At 39.3% G+C, this 17,159-nt stretch overlaps 1 protein-coding gene across 7 annotated transcripts in view; it reads left to right on the forward strand.

Annotated features, from left to right (window-relative positions):
- Positions 1–17,159, forward strand: part of MEF2A (myocyte enhancer factor 2A) — a 151,787-nt gene that overhangs the window by 17,948 nt on the left and 116,680 nt on the right. Inside the window, exon 2 of one of the 7 annotated variants that reach the window (XM_075557901.1) lies at positions 13,664–13,709. The exons of the other annotated variants lie outside the window; for them this stretch is intronic. The gene's annotated coding sequence lies outside the window, so the exon portion shown is untranslated. The remainder of the gene's footprint in view (positions 1–13,663; positions 13,710–17,159) is intronic. 7 annotated transcript variants of the gene reach the window in all.

A 17,159-nucleotide genomic window follows, 5' to 3' on the forward strand; every position in this document is an offset into this window, starting at 1 on the left:
CCTGATACCTTACCCTATGGACATCTCATGATCACACAGGCTGGTATGCTTCTTCCATGTGGGCTTTGTTTCTTTTTAGCTAGATGGTCGCTTACTTTAAGCTTTTAAGATCCCAGACACTATATCTTTTGATAACTGGGCACCATCAACTATTTTTTACCACATTTGCTTATGCACCTGCTTTGTCTTCGGCCATTGTATCAGGGAAGGTGAGCATCACAGAATGCCAGGTTATTAGAACAAAGTGTTCTTGCACTGAGGAAGTACTTGAGTAGAGGCCCAATGTCTGTGTGCTGCCTTAACATATAAATATATGTACATAAATCTTTTTCCCTATTGTTATATATAAACATATTCCCTATTGTTATATATAAACATACCTGTATTTAGACCTCTATTAATGTACTTTGCCTCCTAGTTCTTTCCTCTATTTCCTTTTACTTTCCTCTTGTCCCACTATCATGTTCTCCCTTCATTCGGGTTCCAGTAATTCCTCTCGGCTACATTGCCCTTGATCAAACCCACCAGGCATCCTATGCCTTCCTTGCCATCAGTTTTAGATCATGTGTTGTGCCCTTGTCCCTGGGTTTGTTGACACCCCCCTTTGTTCCCCTGTTTCCCCCTCTCCCGTGTCCCCCTGCTGTTTTCTCCAGATTGCTTATCCTGCCTATCTTATCTAGATAGACATGGAAAGACAATAATAAGCACAAAAACAAGACAGAGCAAAATGAAACAAAAGAAAACAAACAAACAAGACAGCAAAACCAACGACAAATAAAAAATCTATAAATAGTTCCATGTCTGTTGGTTGACCTTTAGGAGTGTTTTCCAGTTGAGTCTGATGGGGTGCCACACCCTGACCCCAAAGTCTGTTTCCTTGCTTTGCTGCCCTTGCTGCTCTGTTGCATGCCCTTAGTGCTTTTCCCGTGTGGTAGGGTCAGATCAGGCACAATTCCCACCACGTGTCTCCAGAATTGTCCCCCATAGTGCTGTTGGTCAGTGAGGGACGTCCTGTCTCCTGGTGGGGTAGCCACATGGTCCTCTCTGCATTGGCTGCACTGAGTAGGGATATCAATCTTGGAGCTTGTTGGGCCAGGATGTGTTCCATTCTCTCTCTTTCCCTCTTTGCTTGCTCCTGACGCATAGGAACCTTTTAAAAAGCTGGATGCGCATGTTGGAGGCAAGTGATCCTGAGGCAGTCTGTGCAGGCTGGGAAAGTTTTCTGTCAAGAACTTCTGAACAAGGTTCTCTTGCTATGCCCTAAGGAAAAGAAAAAAGGAAGGGGAGGGGGGGAGGAAAGGGGGTAGAAACAATGAGCATAGGTATTTTAAGGACTTGTCTATACAAGAGTCTAAACTATCTCTGCTATAAGGCTGGGACCTCTTGTAGACAATCTTAAGATTAAAACCCAGCAGGAGATGATATAATTGTTCATATAAGTAAAATGCCAATGCTTATCAATTATGTCTAAAATTTTGAGATACAAATGTAAGTTAAAGAGTATTGTTACTAAATCATAGAAACCTTTATTAAACAAAAATATGTGAAGCTATTGATGCAGACTCTAGGAGATGGATTGACACAGTGACTGTCACAATGGACTCCGGCATTTGTGAGGGTGGCACGGGGCTGGGCAGTGTTTTATTCTGTTGTGCATAGGTTGCTGTGAGTCAGACCAACTCAACAGCACCTAAAAACAACCAGGGAAGCAAGACCCCAAATTCAAGCAGTGTATATTGTTTTGGCTAATGTCATCAATGCACTTGCGCTTCTTCCTTGATCATATGCTACCTCACGAAATGATTGCACACCGACCAAGTATTCTTGTACAGTGACCCTGTATTCCTTCCATCTTTTGATTCTTCCTGCATCATTCATTATTTTACCCATGGAATATTTCAATGTTTCAGCTCAAGGTTTGAATTTGTCTTCAGTTCTTTCAGCTTCAGATATGCCACGTGTGTTTTTCCTGGTTGGTTTTCAAACTCCATGTCTTTGCACCTTTTATATGTATACATTGGCCATTGACCTTCTCTAGAGAACACAGGGTTATGGTCAGAAAGAAATTGAAGTAGGGACTGAATTAAAAATAGAATTTGGGCTGCAACTGTAAGCCACAGCCTTTTACACACGTAAGTGCGTTCAGATTTAAGCTCTACTACAGAATGTCCACCTTGCTTAAGAAAAATTTAGAACCCACAGAAAGAAAATGTTTTTAATAGATGATGACAACATATATATATGTGTGTGTGTGTTTGACACAATGAAATATGTATGAATTGTGATAAGAGCTATAAGATCCCCCAATAAAATTTTTTAAAAATTGATTAAAAAGAAAAAAATTTAAAACTTTAAGCTTTTGATTATAGGATGCTGAGGTTAGAAATGAACATATACATCTACATAAAAACTTGTATATGAGTATTTATGATAACCTTATTCAGCATAACTAGAAATTGTCATTAACACAATTGTTGATTAACTCAAGAATGGACAACTTAAATGTACTATAATAAAACAATGGAATGCTGTTTAGCAACAAAAGTGAATGAATTACTGATGCGTGCTACACATGGATGAACTTTTAAAACATGATAGTAAAGGTTATGAATCAAATACAGAAACTTGTATAATTCTACTTACAATGAAATATCTAGAAGAGGTAAGTACATAGAGACAGAAAGTAGATTGGTGGTTTCTTAGTGCTTGGAAGATTGTTACTAGGGAATCGGAATGACTGCTGATGATAACAGACTTCTTACTGTAGGGATATACTAAAAGACATTCATGTATATACTTTAAATGCGTGAATTGTATGGTATGTGGATTATATTGTAATAAAGCGTTTTTAGAATTTTTGTTTAAGAACATACTTGTTTTAAGCCTTATATTTAGAGGTGTGGGCGTACGTGGAAGGGTATTAGGGAAAATAGACATTACTTGGCATCACATATGACACAAATGGGACCTTCTCCATCCACTAGCTAAGAAAGTAATGGATTGTGTTTTAGTGAGGATTCATAAAAACTCTCATCTTTTAACCATTATGGCAGTTGATACGATTTGCCTTTTTTTAATCCTTGAATTTTTCCTATTAAATGCTAATGATTTTCTATTTTTAAGATTGTGTACAATTGTACTCTGCCCATCTGTCATATCACTTCATCGTCCCACACCCTGCTTTGCTCTTTTTGCTCACACCTACTCGTTTATGTCATCTTTCTTTTTACCTCTTGAATCGCAACAATTCCTTTCATCACTTTTTAAAATACTTCTGTAAAATTATACCAATTTAAGGATACCACTTCTTATGAATCAGTGTGTATTTATATCTTTATAAATTTATCTTTTTATGGCCTGGTGTTTTTTCATACTGGTATCAGGTAATTCATAATTATAAATATATTCTAAAACTTCTAATGTAACTTTTGCTGTAGTGATTGCTTTTCTGAGTTTTTGAGTCAATTATTGACTTTTTAATAGCAATGTGAAGTATAGATTTGTTATAATGACAACAGTTTTAAAAGAACTACTTTGATTATTTGGCACATATTGAGCTCTTACTTTATGCCAGACACTGCACTGTTTTGGTGACTTGTTTAATTCTTGCAATTGGTGCAATAGGTACAAGTACTGTGATACTGTTTGATAGATAAAGAAACTAAGATTCAGAAGCATAATGCTGCTTATTTTGCATCATAACTTGATGAGGTCAGATAAATATTTTAATCAGTGTTGAAGAGTGACTTTCATAATGTGCAAATTGTGTTTCTCTGTATGTGTTCTTTATTGGAATCTCAACATTTTAGAGACAAATTTAATCTCAGATGGAATACTAATATACAAAGGCATTCCCCCAATTTTTTTCAAAGCTCTGTATTAAAATTTTTTTATGAAAAAAATCTTATAAGAAAAAGAAAAAATCTTATAATCTTCAAAGTCCTCTTCATTACACGTAAGGCATTTGTCAAATCTGCGATTCCGTTCTTGGAAACATTTTTCAAACTCATCTTTTGGATGACCTCCCTCATTTATTTCTTCCCCTCTTCTGCATAGTCAGATCATTGTACTTTCATGTCCCTCTTCATTTGCAGAAACAAAGAGAAGTCACAAGGAGTGAGGTCCAGGTGAGTAAGGTGCAAGAGAGGCATTGCTATTTTTTGCCAAAAATTGGTGCACCGAGATGGCTGTATGAGCAGGTGCATTGTCATGGTGGCAAAACCAGTCCCCCGTCTGCCACAAATCAGGCCTTTTTGGTCACACACTGTTATGTTATCTTTTCAGAACCTCCAAATAGAGAACTTGATTAACAGTCTGACCTGGTGGAATGAACTCCAAATGCACTATCCTCCTCACATCAAAAACAAATGAGCATTGTTTTTTGGGGGCACCCCTCGTATATTCTTTACTGTCTGACTTTTTCTTTCAGTAGAATGTTTTTAAGATTCCTTCATATTTGTGCCTTTAGAATGTTTCTGAGAAGAGCCTGGTTGCACAGTGCTTCTGGCATGGTCACCAGTTTGAAACCACTAGCCGTCATATTTGGTAAAGTGGGAGGCAGAGAAAAAGAAGGTCTTTGATGAGATGAATTGACTCAGTGGCTGTATCAGTGGGTCTGGGCATAGGAACAGGTGTGCAGATAGCACAGGATCCTGTCGTGTTTCTGGTTTACTGCGCATCGGGTTGTTGTGGGTCAGAGTCGTCTGAAGGGCACCTAACAGCAGTAACAATAGCTGCTGTGCAGAGCAAAGGTGCCATTTTCTATTCCTGTTAAAAGTTACATCCTCAGAACTCACGTGGAGAAGGTCTCTGCCCCTTAGGTTCTAATTGGAATGGATTAGATGGCAGTGAATTTGGTTTTACAATATGTATACCACAATTGTTCCATTTACCTTTGGTGGACATTTCAGTTGTCTCCCAGTTGCCAGTTAGTGGATTCTAACACACAGCAGTCATGTAGAACAGAGCAAAGTGGCCCCATGGGAGTTCCATGGCTATCAAGGGAAGTGAAAAAAAAAAAAAAAAGACCCTCTTGGATTGACGGTAGGTGACTTCAGTAATCACAATTGTCAAGATGGCCCAGAATCAACAGTGTTTCACTCTGTTCTGCATAAGGTTGCTCTGAGTTAAAACTGACTTGCACCTAAAAGCAGCAAGAATCTTTAGGGAAGCAGACTGCCATGCCTCCTTTTCCATGGAGAGTCTGGTGTATGGTAGTTCAAATTATGGATCTTTTGTTAGCAATTGATCACTGTGCTACCAGGACTCCTTATTCTGAATTAAACCACTATAAGTGTTTGAGTGCAAGCCTTTCTGTGAATGTATGCTTTTATTTCTCTTGGGTAAATACCCAGGAGCATGTTTTCTGTGCCATGTGATAAGTTTAACTTTGCAAGGAACTGTAGAACTGCTCATTTCACATTTTCTACCAGTAATGAATAAAAGTTCTAGTTTTTTGATAATGTCATTACTAGTATTTTAAGGTTGAGTATTTTAGTGGATGTTCTGGAAGCTAAATTATAAATAAATGGCATTAGGATGGAAGGAGGACTAACAGCCAGCATTATGCAAATAATACAGCTTTACTTGCTTAAAGTGAGAAAGACTTGAAGGTGCTTATTGTTGAAGGTCAAAGATTATAGCCTTTAGTATGTATTTCACCTCAACATAAAGAAAACAAAAATTCTCACAACTGAACCAAGAAGTACCAATATGATGAATGTAGAAAAAATTAACATTATCAAGGATTTAATCTTACTTGGATCCATCATCAAGGCCCATCGAAGCATAAATTAAAAAAATCATAATTTATTGCATTGGGCAGATCTGCTGCAGAAAACCTTTAAGTATTGAAAGCAAAGATGTCACTCTAAAAATTAAGTTGTGTCTGATTCAAATCCTGGGTATTTTAATTTTCCTAATATTTAAATTTTAACTTAATGTATGTATGAGAGCTAGGCAGTGAATCTGGAATATTAGAGAAGAACTGCTTTTGGATTATGGGACTGGCAAAAAAATATTAGCCATGGACAGCCAGAAGAATGGACAAAACTAGTTTGGAAGGGGATGGGCAGAATGTTCCTTAGGAATAAGAATTGTGCGACTTGAGACATATTTTGGGCATGTTATCAGGAGGGACCAGGCCTTGAAGTTGACTGTGCTTCGTAAAATAGAAAACTCAGAATGACAGGAATACTGTCGAATGAGATGGATGAATTCAGACATGGCAAAGATGTGAAATGCCATAGGACCAGGCGATGTTTCTTTGTTGTACATAGGAATTTGATGCCACCTAATACCACCAACTGGCATTTCATTACAGTTTTAACTTCAATAATAGCAAATGATATTACTACCTTTTCCTTTACATATCTGACTATTCATATATCTTTTTAGTTCAAATCTTTCACACATTTTAAAATGAGTTATTGACCTTTTTATTACTGAGCTTTAAGACATCTTTAAAAAAATCATTTTATTGGGGGCTCATACAACCTTATCACAATCCATATATCAATTGAATCAGGCATGTTTGTACATAGGTTGCCTTCATTCTTTTCTAGATATTTACTTTTTATTGAGCCCTTGGTATCAGCTCCTCCCCCCTCCCTCCATCCTCATAACCCCTTGATAGATTATAAATTGTTATTATTTTCATGTCTCACACTGACCGCTGTCCCCCTTCCCCCACATTTTCTGTTGTTCTTCCCCCTATGAGGGGTGTATGGTTATGTGTCAATCATTGCAATCAGTTCCCCCTTTCTCCGTTCCTCTCCCTTTCCCCTTCTGATAACACGATTCCTACTCCTGTTCCTGGGTTCTGTGTTGTGAGCTCTCATCCCTTTTTATTCCTGTGTACATGTTTCGGTCTAGTCTGAATGCAGAGGCTGCACTTGGGTCATGGTAGGGGGAGGTGAGGGAGCCTCAAGGAACCAGAGAAATATAGTGTGTTTCATCAATGTTTTACTGCACCCTGGTGACTCATCCCTTCTGTGGGAAGATTGTTCCACTGTCTACGAGTGGGCTTTGGATCTCTGCTCCAGCCCCCCTCGTTCTCAACAACATGTATTTGTTTGTTATGTGTCTGCTGATGCTTATTTCCTGGTTTCTATGAATCCTCATGATCGCATCTGAGGTGTGCTTCTTCCATGTGGACTTGTTGCTTCACTGCTGAATGGCGGCTTGTGTAACTTCAAGCCTTTAAGACCTCAGATGTTATTTCTTTTAATAGCTGGGCATCATCCACCTTTTTCACTACATTTACTTATGCACCAGTTTTGTCTTCAGTGATTGTGTTAGGAGGGTGAACATCTCAGACTGCTGATTGGTTAGAACAAAGTGTTCTTGTATTGAGGGAGGGTATGAGCAGAGGCCAAAAGTCCATCACCTATCTCAGTGTATTGCCGTATAGATACATGTACATGGGCCATTACCTCTATTTTTGTGGATTAATGTGTTTACATATGTACACCACTATGTTTATACCGCTATCCATAGAGTTGCCTCCTTGGTCCTTCTCTGTTACCTTTTACCTTCTTCCTGCCCCACTGTTACTTTCCCCTTATTTCTACCTCTTGGTACCTCCTCTTCCTTAGCTAGTTTGCTGTTACTCCTACAACCCCCACCCCCTGCCTCAGATCCCTATCTCGTTATTGACACCAACACCTAAGACATCTGTATATATGAGTATTTTATATAAAAGATTGGTTTAAAACATTCTATCCATTGTGTTGTCAATATTTTCTTTATTTTTTATAATCATTTTATTGGAGGGTCATACAACTCTTTTCACAATCCATACATACATCCATTGTGTGTCAAGTACATTTGTACATTTGTTGCCATCATCATGTTCAAAACATTTGCTTTCTACTTGAGCCCGTGGCATCAGCTGCTCATTTTTCTCCCTCCTTCCCCACTCCCCACTCCCTCATTAACCCCTGATAATTTATAAATTATTATTATTTTGTCATATCTTACACTGTCTGACGTCTCCCTTCACCCACTTTTCTATTGTCCGTCCCCCAGGGAGGAGGTTATATGTAGATCCTTGTAATCCATTCCCCCTTTCTACCCCACTTTCCCTTCACCCTCCCCATATCGCCACTCTCACCACTGGTCTTGAAGGGATCATCTATCCTGGATCCCCTGTTTCCAGTTCCTATTTGTACCAGTATAATTCCTCTGGTCTAGCCATATTTGTAAAATAGAATTGGGATCATGATAGTGGGCGGGGTGGGGAGGGTAGCATTTAAGAACTAGAGGAAAGTTGATGTTTCATCGCTTCTACACTGCACCGTGATTAGCTCATCTCCTCCCCGAGACCCTTCTGTAAGGGGATGTCCAGTTGCCTACAGATGGGCTTTGGGTCCTCAATCTGCACTCCCCCTCATTCACAATGATAGGATTTTTTGTTCTTTGATGCCTGATACCTGATCCCTTCAACACTTTATGATTTTCCATTTGGGCTTTTCCATGTGGGCTTTGTTGCTTCTGAGCTAGATGGCCGCTTGTTTACCTTCAAGCCTTTAAGACCCCCTGATGCTATGCCTTTTGATAACTGGGCACCATCAGCTTTCTTCACCACATTTGCTTATGCACATATTTGTCTTCAGAGATTGTGTTGGGAGGGTGAGCACCAGGAATGCCAGCTTAATAGAACAAAGTGTTCTTGCATTGAGGGAGTACTTGAGTGGAGGTCCAATGTCCATCTGCTACCTTTATACTAAACTTATAAATATATGCACATAGACCTATTTCCCCATCATCATATGTAAATATATTTACATATGTACATGCCTTTATTTATACCTCTATAAATGCCCTTTGCCTCCTAGTTCTTTCCTCTATTTCCTTTTACTTTCCTCTTGTCCCACTATTGTGCTCAGCCTTCATTTGGGTGTTAGTAATTATCCTGGGTTACATTAGCCTTGATCAATCCGTCCCAGGCCTCTTACACCTTCCTTGCCACTGACTTTAGATCACTTGTTGAACCCTTGTCCTTGGGTTTGTTAACACCACTTCCTTTCCCCCCACCTTCCCCACTCCCATGTCACCCAACCCCCAACCATTGTTTCCATTGTTTTCTCCTCCAGATTTTTTATCCCACCTATCTTAGCTAGATAGACCTGCAGAGATAATAATTGGCACAAAAAACCAAGATAGAGCAAAACAAAGCGACAAAAGAAAACATCGACAACAGCAAAAAATAACCAATGACAAAAAAAAAAAGAAAAGCTTGTAAGTAGTTCAAAGTCTGTTCATTGACTTTTAGGTGTGTTTTCCAGTTGAGTCTGATGGAGTGCCACGCTCTGACCCCAAAGTCTGTTTTTGGTACTTCCTGGGGACTTCCTTGTTCTGCTCCCCTTGCTATTCTGTTGCATGCCCTTAGTGTTTTTCCTTGGTGTGGTGGGGTCACATCGGGTACAATTCCTACACTGTATCTCCAGTATTGTCCTCTATAGGGATATGGGTCAGCAAGGGATGTCATGTCTCATAGTGGGGCCAGCCATATGGTCCTCTCTGTGAATTGGCTGCTAAGAGCGGGGATATCGTCATCAAAGCTTGGTGGGGCAGGATGTCTCCACTCTCACTTCCTCCCCCTTCATTTACTCCCCTGTTCTCTGATTAGACATGTATGTTCCTCTCCCTGTGCTGTAGCTTCAGTGCTGTTCTCTGAAGTAAATTCTTTTGTGGGGAGGGGAGGCAGTCCACATAGTTGGGATTGGGGCCGGCCCCTCAGACATCTCTAATGGTTCCCTGCTTCATGCCTGTATGTGTTGCAGTCACATCTTGGAGCACTAGGTTGAATTCTGGTCCCTCTTTCTCTGTGAAGATATAAATAATACCCTCCTCTTGGGTGGGTTAGGGCCCTGTGCCCCTACTACCCATTTTTCTCTCTCTCTTTTTTCTCCCCCCCCCTCCTTTTTTAGTTGGCTGTCATATATATCCCTGGATTTGGTCTGGCCCCTGCTGTATTACCTGGTCCTCACCCTAGGAATGTTAGTATACAGTAACTTGTTCCCTGTGAGTCTTTTGCATTTTTTTTAAGCTTACCTCAGTGGACTCATGTTGTACTTGTCCCTTTGTGCTTGGCTTACTTCGCTTAGCATGATATCCTCCAGTTCTTCCCGTGAGGCGATGTGCTTCATGTGTACATCACTGCTTTTTAGTGATGCGTAGTACTCCATTGTATGTATGTACCACAGTATTTTAATCCACTCGTCAGTTGATGGAAATTTGGGTTGTTTCCAAATCCTTGCAATTGTGAACTGTGCTGTTATGAACATTGGAGCACAGATGTCTGGCCGTGGTTTGTTTATTGCCTCTTCTGGGTATATGGCCAGTAGGGGGATTGCTGGGATGTAGGGGAGCTCGATTTTCATCTGTTTTAAATATTGCAAGATCAATTTCCATAGTGGCTGTACATAGCTACAGTCCCACCAGCAGTGGATGAGAGTTCCTGTCTCTCCACAACCCCTCCAACACTTGTTGCTTTCTGATTTTTTGAATTGGGCTATATTTGAGGGTGTTAGGTGGTATCTCATTATTTTAATTTGCATTTCTCTCATGGCTGAAGATCGGGAGCAAATTCTCATTTATTTGTTGGCGATTCGAATTTCTGCCCCTGTGAAACTTCTGTTCAGGTCCTTTGCCCACCTCCTCATTGACCAGTTAGTTTTTTTCTTTTGGGAACCCACAAAGTATTGTAAATTTTAGTAATAAGGCCTTTGTCTGATATGTCATCGCTAAAGATGTTTTCCCAGTCCGTGGACTCTCTTATTACTCTCTTGGTGAATTCTTTCGATGTACACAGGTGTCTTATCTTCAGTATATCCCACTTGTCAATTTGTGTCTTCTCTTTGTTTGTGTCCTTCCCTATTTATGATAGCCTATGTCTTCCCTGTGCCAAGGTTCTCAGGTTTGTCCCAATTCCCTCAGTGATGGCCTTAATAGTTTGGGATTTTACCTCAATGTCTGTGATCCACCTTGAGTTTATTAAAGTGCACGGAGTGAGATAAGGGTCCTGCTTCATTTTTTTGCAGGAAGAAATCCATTTTTTTCCAGCAATACTTGTTGAAGAGAGGGCATTTGCATCCCATTGGATATTTTTGGGGCCCTTATCAAAGGTCAGTTCTCTGTGTGCTGTTGATTTTATTTCTCAATTCTTGTGTGATTCCTGCCTGGTTTCGGTAGACTTATACTAGCTTCGTAGGAGTTTGGGAGTTTGCCATCTTTTTCTATGTTCTGGAAGAGTTTGTGTAAGATTCGTGTCATTTCTTCCCTGAATGCTTGGTAGAATTTCCCTGTGAAGTCATCTGGTCAGAGGTTTTTTTGTTGGTAATCCCTTGATAACTGTCCATTCTTCTATTGCTATGGGTCTATTGAGATTCTTGACATCTATCGGGTATAGTCTAGGGAGGGATTGTCTTTCAAGAATTTGTCCATGTCTTCCAAGTTTTTGAAGTCATCGGAATATAGTCCATTGTAGTTCTGTGTAAGTATCCTTTTGATTTCATTAAGTACTAATTTAATGTACCCTCTTTCATCCCTCATCCATCCTATTGAGATTTATTCCCTCCTTTCTTTGATCAAGTTTGCTGCCAGCGGTCTGTCGATTCTGTTTATCCTTTCAAAGGACCAACATTTAGCAGCATTAATATTTCATAGTTTTCTTATTTTCCCTCTCCTGAATCTCAGCCCTTGTTTTTATTATTTTGCTTTTGCTATTAGTAGCAATGTCCTGTTGACTCTGCTCTAGTTGTTTTAAATCTTGTGCCAATATGTCTATCATAAGTCTCTCTTCCATTTTAATGTGTACATGTATTACTATAAAACTTTCTCTGATAACTGCCTTTGCTGTGTCCCATAAGTTTTGGTACGTCATGTTCTCATTCTCATTGGTTTCTAAAAATTTCCCAATTTCATCTATGATCTGTGCCAGTACGCACTCCTTTTTCAATAGAGAGTTATTAATCCTCCAATTGTTTGCTCTACTTTTATTTATCTTTTGTTGATTTTCAACCTTTTGGCACAATAGTCAGAGGTCTGTATGATATGAATGTGCTTAACCTCCCTGGCAGTCTAATTATGTCAGTAATTTTGTACCCAAAGCCGTACATTGTTTTGCATAAAATTTGTTGTTTTATATTGTAGTTATGTAATTCTTAAGAAATTACTAATTTTAATCTCTCTAGTTGACATTCCAGGTTCGATAAACTTCTGACAGTTAACATTTACCCTGAGTCACACTCAGGATTACAGTCAGGGAGGTTAAATTTATATAGTTTCGCTTTATGCTCCAGCATGTGGTCTATCTTTTGAATATGTGCCATATGAGCTTGTAAAGAATGTGAATTTTTTGTATTTCGATGAAAAACTCTGTAAATATCTGTCAGGTCAAATTGTTGAATTTTAGTGTTTAAACTTCTGGCCTCTTTGTTGAGTTTCTTACCCTGTGATCTATCTTTCTCAGAGAACAATATATTGAAGTCACCTATTATAATTGTTGAGTCTCTGATTTCTTTTGTCATCTTTGGGAGTGTTTGGTTGACATATTCAGTGGGTCATTCGTTCGGTGAATATATGTTTTGAATGCTTAGTGGTTCTTTGTATACCATTCCCTTCATTATATAGTTTTCTCCTATCTCATTTTATGGCTTGGACTTTGAGGTCAATTGTATCCGAGATTAGCATTGCAATCCCTGCTACTGCTTTTTAGTTGCTGTTTGCTTGGTGCACCTTTCTCCAACCTTTGATTCTCAGCCTATTTTAGTCTGTAGTGTTGAAATATGTCTCATGTAGGCAGTAGATTGGTGGGTTGTGTTTTCTAAGCTAGCCTCAGCCTTTTAATGCCTGAGTTCAGTCCGTTGATAATCAGGGTTATTGTTTCCGCCTGTGGACTCTGTGATGTCATCTCATACATTTTGTGTTGGTTGTTTTTTTATATCCCTTTCTTATCAGGGTGGTATGTGCGTATTTCATTCTTGACTACCTTCCACCCACAAACCAATTCTATCCTGGGGACTGTTTTCTCTTTGTTGCACTCTGAGTGGGTTGTTTTATGTAGTGGTCTCTTATTTTTGCTTGGTGAGTGCTGTTCTTCTGCCTATACTGGGTTGGCAAGGATCTTTTGTAGGATTCTTTTGAGTGTTTCCTTTTCTGGGAAGATTCTTTTCCATATATCTTAATAGATAATTTGGCTGGGTAGAGTTATTTTCCTTCTATTATTCGAATATGTTATTCCACTCTCCTCTTCTTCGTAGTTTCTGCTGATAGGTCTGAGCATATTCTTATTTGGGAACCTTAATATGTGATTGCTTGTTTTTCCCTAGCTACTCATGATTTTTTCCTTTTCTTCAAAGTTAGACAGTTTAACTATTCTGTGCCTTGGCAACTTCTCTTTGTGATTTAGTCTAGCTGGTGTTCTTTCAGTCTCCTGAATGGTTGGCTGGTTTCATTCATTAAGCTGGGGAAGTTTTCATCTAAGAAATCTTTCACTGTTGTAGATGACGTCTTTGTTTCGTCTTCCTCTAGTAATCCTAATATTCTGATGTTGTTCCTCTTCATAGCATCAGACATAACTCTTAGATTTTCTTCAGCTTTCTGATAATTTTATTAATTTTTGTTCGCATTTGTTAATGTGTGTTTGGTTATCTTCTAGGTTACTGGTGTGTTTCTCTGCCTCTTCCAGTGGACTAGCAAAGTCTGTGAGTCTGCTACTGATTTTTGTTATCTTGTCCCTAAGCTCTTGTATTTCCCTTTGGTTTATGGACTTAATCACCTCTATCATTTCATCATTTTTCTATATTGTTGTCCTTAAATCCTCTTATGACTCCAAGCAGCATTCTGAAAATTTCTTTCTGTGGCTGATCTGTCTCCTTTTTTTTTTTCATGTTGTTAGGTTCAGGCCATCTGCCATTGGTTTTTCCCCCCTCCTGTTTACTTGTTGAGGTCGTTGGGTCTGATTGCTATTTATGTTGCATTCTTGTAGAGGGGCCAGGTGCCATTTTCCAGGCTCTCTCTGGTAGGCTCATAGGAATGCTTCTTCAAACTGCCTGCAGCTAATTTCACTATGGAATTGGCCTGCCACTTTATCCTCCTGTGACTTCGCTCTTCTTAGTCAGCCAGTATTCTCTTATTTGGAGCGCAAGTTGGATGTTACCTTCAGGGGAATGCTGCTTGTGTTGTGGACCCATGTGGATAGTGCTGTACTGGGTGATCTCACAAGAAACCATGATGGTGTAGCTCAGAGTGCCACAGAAGGCTGTCGGGTTGCCCACTTTGCTATAGAACACTGCGAATTGTGGACAGAATTGGCCTGGTCAGGTAGATTTCTGCGGAGGTTGGGCAGAGGTTCCTGCAGCATCGTGGAATGTTGGCGAGTGTTGGCCACTGCCTTAGGCCATGTGAGGCACTACAATAGTTGGGAGGAAGTTCCCTGAATCATGTGGCACCACAGATGATGGATAGGAGCTCACTCAGCTCCGCCAGCTTACTTCCTCCAAAGAAGGTGGGCGAGATTTCCCCAGCCAAGTGTTAAGCACTGCAGAGGGTGGGTGGGCAGAATTTCCCTGGTAAGAAATTGATTGGAATATCCCTTGGTGGAGGGTGAGCGGACTTTCCCCATCCTTAGGTTTTGCTGCAGAGGGTGGAGCACTCCCAGCTAGGTGGAGACCAGGCATAAATGACCTAGGCTATGGGGAGTGGTCTGGAATCTGGCAGTGGTGTGTGACAGAAAAGGGATGAAAAAAACTATGCCCATTAAGACTCGGGGATAGAGAGAAGTGAAGGGAACAAAAGTAACCATATAGGTGAGCTCTGATCCCTGACCATGAGGCTCGAGGTGTTTAATACCAGCTCTGAGGCTGTGGCAAGCTGTGGCTGTTGACATAAAGCCCCTGTTCCAGCCCTAAATGATCCCGGCTCTGCCTGAGACCATGGCAGGGCTAAGGGCAAACCCTAGCCTGCCTCCACTGTGGTAAGCGAAAAGCCCCAGCCCCTCAAAACCTAGTGGATCTGTGCCTAATATCTTTATGATGGCTCCTCCTGTGACCCGGCAGTGGAATTTCCCTCTTAGTAACCCTCTTATGCTTATTTCTGCGGAGTTCCTCTGGTATGTGTTACTCAGTCGACATCTTCCCAGAAGTCAAGCTACATTTAGGTCTTTACTCCATCTTGAGTTTGTTTTTGTGCATGGGGAGTGATAGGGTCTTATTTCATTCTGCACACGGAGATCCAAAGTTTTACCTTTCTAGTTGGTAATTAGTCTTTCCATTTCTTTAATTAATATATTTGGGATTTAGATCAGAATTGTGTGGTATCTGTAGATTCCTTTAGATAGTAGTGACATTTTCACAGTATTAAAATGCCTATCCACGAACATGGGATATTTTAATATTTATATAAGTCTTTTTGGTTTTTTGAAATAGTTTCTATAGTTTTCTCTGTATATGCCTTTTATTTCTCTGGCTTGGTTTATCCCTCAGTATTTCACTTTTGTGTGGCAATTGTGAATGGTGTTTTTTTTTTTTTGTAGCTCTCTTTGATAGTACACAAGAATCCAATTGATTTCTCTTTGTTAATTTTGTATCCTATTATTTTCCCAAATCTCTTGATTATTTCCAGTAGGCTTTTGTGGAGACTTTTGGACTTTGTTAATAAAGGATCTTTTCATCTACAAAAAGAGAGTTGCAATTCTTCTTTGCCTAGTTTAGTCCCATGATTTATTTTTGTTGTGTGATGGTTCTAGCTTAAGGTGACCAGACGCCCCGATTTTGGCGGGACTGTCCCAATTTTTAACAATTTTACCTGCATCCCGCGGCATTTTTAAAAAGTCCCGATTTTTGGAAAGAATGCACGACAAGCTAGGGTATATGGTTTTCTGCTGCCATGTGGCTATTTCACCAGGATATGAGTTTTATCAATGGTGTCCTGCTGGTGTCCCTCTTTACCAATGTTAAAATCTGGTCACCTTATTCTAGCTAGCTCTTCTAGTCTGATGTTTAATAAGTGTAGTCACAGAGGGCATCCTTGTCTGCTCCCCGCTTTCAGAAAAAATATTTCTAGTTTTCCCCCACTGGTTGTTTTTAAATATGTCTTTTAGTATGTTGCATAATTCTCCTTCTATTCCAGTATTGCTGAGGTTTTTTTTATTATTAAAAATGGGTGTTGGATATTGTCAAATGCCTTTTCTGAATCTGTGGATAAGATCATTATGTTTTTTGTTCTTTGTATTCTTTATGTGATGGATTACAATGACTATGTTGCAAATGTTGAACCATGCCCACATCCTTGGAATAAATCCCATTTGGTCATGGTGAGATATTTTCTTGGATATCATTGGATTCTTTTGGCCAGAATTGTGTTGAGGAATTTTATGTCTATGTTCATGAAGGCTATTCGTCTTTATCTCCTATATTTGTGGAATGTTTGTAGAATGTTTGCCTGGTTTTGAAAGACAAGGCCATTTTTATAATGATAAAACCCACATTGGACAAGAACACATAACTATAGTTATTTAATATTAATAATATTATAAATTACAATGAAAAACAATTATGTTATCAATAACATTAAAATAATTATTTAATTATAATTAGCATCTTTGTTTCGTGATAGACCTTCAAAATATAGTAATTAAATTCTCATAAAATGGAGAGAGAAACTATAATTCAGTAATACTAGGACACTTTAATACAGTACTTTTGGGTAAAAACCACTTAACTAGAATTAAAATCAACAAATATAGAGAAGAATTAAACAACATAATCTCTTAAGACATATAGAGAATACTTCACCCAACAAAAGTACAATATACTTTTTCCCCTAGTGCACATGGAACGTTCTCCAAAAATAAATCATATTTTAGTTACTAAAGCAGACATCAATAAATTCTAAAACATTGAAATAATACAAACCATTTTTTCAGATCAGTGTGTTCCACAATTAGGAATCAACCATTGGACAAAAACCAAACCGAACCAAACTCAATCCTATCAAGTTGGTTCCTACTAATAGTGACCCTGTAGGACAGGTTAGTTTCTGAGACTATAACTATTTGTGGGAGCAGAATGCCCTATCTCTCTCTTGTAGAGCAGCCAGTAGTTTCCAGCTGCTGACCTTTTGGACCCAGCAACTAACTACTGTGCCACCAGGAC

This window comes from Tenrec ecaudatus, chromosome 9 (assembly GCF_050624435.1).
Source record: "Tenrec ecaudatus isolate mTenEca1 chromosome 9, mTenEca1.hap1, whole genome shotgun sequence".
Classification (NCBI taxonomy): Eukaryota; Metazoa; Chordata; class Mammalia; order Afrosoricida; family Tenrecidae; genus Tenrec; species Tenrec ecaudatus.